Here is a 3,927-nt window from a genome sequence, read left to right on the forward strand (position 1 = left end):
ATCCCATTCCCAGGTTCTGATATGCCTCTGATAGACTGATGACCCGCTGGGTGAGAATCCCAGCATCCTCTGTGCTCCTCTATTAGTTAAACAGAATTTTACTTTTTAGAGCAAGTATTTCAAAAACAATATCTTTAGTGTTCCTGACACAAATATTATCAAATCGAGAAGGATTTTTTTCAAACTGTATACCATTCCCACCCATTTTTTTTCTGGTCAGTTATTTTTATGGTTACCATCTTGTGTTTTTCATATTATTTTCACGTGAGAAACTTAAAATTCTCCATGAATCCTCCCAACTTCATGAATTCTTCACAACGACCCTATGAAGGTGATTGATGCAAGGCTTCCGTAATGTAGAATTCCAAATAATATTGAGTGACTTAGTGTGATTCTACTAAATCATAAAGGAAGCAGGCCCTTATAAGAGAGTAGAGTAGCATTTGCTCTTTGTTTCCATGCTTCTCAAAGTTTGAGTCAGGTACCACGTTAGCCAGCTCTTGCTGCAGGAATGAACTGACTGTGGGAAGAAATATCATCCATCCTCACTGATGCCATTATACATCCTTTTTTTCCAGACATTATTTCATTTCCACCGAAATGCCCTTATTTTGCACGTGTCAACAAAGAAAACATTTCTACCGTGGTTAAAGGTCAAGGTGTTTGGGGTTTTATTCTCTCTCTTCACTTCCATTGAGAAAGTATTGAGAATGTTAAGTTTCTATTTACTTAGTAGGCTTTATTACCAATTATGCTTTCTAGCTGGGGCTTTAAAAATTAATTTCTAGATCTAACGATCTGAGAATAACCCATGTAACTCTGCTTAGTTTTTTTCTTTTCCCTACCTTATCCCTCTTTGCTCCATTTTCTTTTCCTAGCCTGATGTTGCTGTTGAACTGTTCTATGGACTGGTGGAGAGTCCCATCATCCACCATGACCCCAGGCTCACTTCAGTGGGTCATGGCCACCTCCCACGAGAGGGTGAACACATCCAAGTACATGAACTGGGGCGGGGGAAGGAGTCTGCAGGGTGGGGCTTTCTCCACGGCTGTGTCCCTGACTCAGTGTGTGGCCTTGGGTACACCTTTTAGCCTGTTTGGCTAAACCTCTTTGCTCCGGATGCTACCCGTCCTCTGGAAATCTAGAAAGCAGTTCCCAAAGAATTATGGCATCTTTATCCTTGCAGATGTTTTGTGAAGATTTAGGAAGAACTCTGTTAACAGATTTGTTCTCCGGCTCTAGTTCCTTACATTGTTTATAAATACACCTCTCACACGAGAAGATCTACTCTCACAGCTCCTAAATTTGTGTATGTACATGCACGTACACATTTACAGAGAGGCAAAAAATGAAACGCATCCTATAGTAAATACACATTTGCCTGGGATGGCTTCTTTGTCACTGCAAAAATATTGCCCCTAGCCAGTTACCAGAAATTTACATAACTCACTAATAAATACCCCAGATCTGTTCAATTTTCTTCCTCAAGCACTTATCTATTCTTTTGCCATCTCAAGCAATTAAATATGCTTGTATCAGCGTTTGCCTTTCTAGCTCTCCTTTTAACATTAAATAACTCTCCTTCCCCCTTTTAAACCCTCTGAACTTCAGTCTTGCAACACAGATCAGGAAAAAGCCAGGTTTGGAAACCATGGAGGAATGGGCACAAAACCATCTACTTTTTCTTTGCTGTGGAAAAAGAGGTTTTACTTGGGGGTGGAGTATTTTTTAGAGGCTTCCAGGCTACTAATATTCTCTTCTTGTTTCTAAAATTCCTCTCCCAGATTGAGACTCCCACAAATCACTGTGACCTCCACAGAGAATAAAGATCCTTGGGATACACTCTCATTTTGAAATATTCTAAAAACATGAAGTTTGGAGCTGTAGGACCTGCAGTCCCAACTCTGTGCTCCTCTCCTCTGGGACAGGACCACCAGGGGCATCCCTGTCTCTAGCAGAGGGAAGCACATTGCCTGGCTTGGATGAAAGGTGTCTAAGTTAGAGAGGGACATGGAGGAAAGGGAATAAAACAAAAGTGAGATCAATTTGCATTCAGATGTTTGCATTAAATATTAATAGCACTTGGGGGTGAGGGTAGCTTCTCCTTTATTCATGCTCAGGTTGCCAGGATGTCTGGGGTTTGCAGGGTTGGCTCTGGGAGGAGGAAGGAAGGCAAAAGGGAGGAAAGGAAAGGGTGATTATATCCCTGTGAATGGCTCAGGACTCAGGCCCTCACCCTGCATCCTGGCACTCTGGCCCAAACCACTGGAAGCAAGTTCAAGGAACTGAAAGATATGGAAGTTTGCAGCAACCAGAGAACATCTGGTGGCCAATCTTTAACCAATGAAACATCCTCATGCTTCAAAAAGCCATAATCTGAGTTTAGGGTCAACAGAGAACACCAGTGGAGAGACTGAAAAGTGCGGTGCAGTGGCAGAGCCCGGGTGCAGATGTCTGACGGATGGAAGTGTCCTGTGAGCTCCCTCGCAGGTAGGGGCTAGAGAGTGAGGTCAGGTCAGGTTTTTCTTCAGCTTGTGGGGCCAGCAGCCCCAGTAATGCTTTCTTGAATGAATTCATACAATCAGTAAAGAGGAGAGTGTGGAGGTGGCAGGCTGACGGCCCCTCTGTATCCATCTCTAGCTTTTGAAGGGAGGTCAAGAGGTTGTGCTATTAGTGACTGTGGAGGTAGCCGCTGCTTTGAGGAAATGGTGCTCTGCGCACAAGGTGGGCTTGGGGATGGTAGACTATTTACGTAGCCTTCCCCCAAGGCTGGGTCACAACTAGGCCTGTCCCTGTGTTTTCTTCCACAGGGGAAACTGGGAAATTTTGATGGCCCTCTTCTAATCCGACTACCCTGTGCCTGCCAGGTCGCCCCGAAGGGGCCATGGTCATACAGCAGACTCGCTGTCAATCTTGGCTGCACATTAACATCACCTGGACAGTTCTGAATAGTTCAGATGTCCAGATGACACATGGCCCAATAAAATCAGAATCTCTAGGGGTGGATCCCAGTCTCAGTAGTTTAAAAAACTTCCCAGGGTCATTCCAGTGGCTGCCAAGTTTGAGAGCCACTGGTGTGGGGTGGTGAGCTCTTCTGCTTGTCTGACTGGACTCTTGGCTTTGCTGCTGGTACTAGCCTTGGGAAAGTTATTTACTGCTCTCTGCCTCAATTTCCTCATCTGCACAATGGAATAATAATGGTACCAATAATAGCACATAGTATTGGTGTGAAGACCAAGTAGATTAATAAGTACCAAGAGTTTGGAAATTGGTGGCACAGAGTCAACACTCTGTTTGCCGTTTATTATGCTGGGGAGCACATCTTAAGAGGGACATTGACATGTAGAACAGGCAGGATGATGAAGAAACATGAGCATGTGTCTCAGGGAAAGAACTGGAACTATTTCTCCTGGAAAAGAGGAGGCTTTGTTGAGATATCATGGCTGTCTTCAGATTCCTATCAGTTGAGAAAGGAATGTGTCTTGTTTTGCACGACTGTGAATGGAAAGTTTCCAACAGAGTGATTCAGCAGCAAGGCAGACTGTCTTGGGGAATGGATTCCTGGGCACTGGTGTGTTTAAGCAGCAGTGGGATGGTTTTTGGTGGAAATGTTATAAAAGGAATCACCGTGGAACTGAGTGACTTCGAAGGCCTTCTCTAGCCCATGCCCTGCACTTACTAAGCACTACTAAATGTTAGCTGTTATTAAATGTCTTGAAGTAGGTAAGGACTGGCAAGGTTGGCAGTCAATGCCATAGGTGAGTCTAAAACTCTGTCCGAGAGAGGATCAAGGTCCAAACAGGTGGAGTCAAACTTGTTTTCGAGTCAAAGGGGTCCTTGAACCTGGGCTGAGCAGCAAAGCTTGGCCCATGCAGGTCTGGGGCAGAAATCAATGAAGAAGCCAGCCTGATGGTGTGTGTGTGTGTG

This window comes from Pteropus vampyrus, unplaced genomic scaffold (assembly GCF_000151845.1).
Source record: "Pteropus vampyrus isolate Shadow unplaced genomic scaffold, Pvam_2.0 Scaffold129, whole genome shotgun sequence".
Lineage (NCBI taxonomy): Eukaryota > Metazoa > Chordata > Mammalia > Chiroptera > Pteropodidae > Pteropus > Pteropus vampyrus.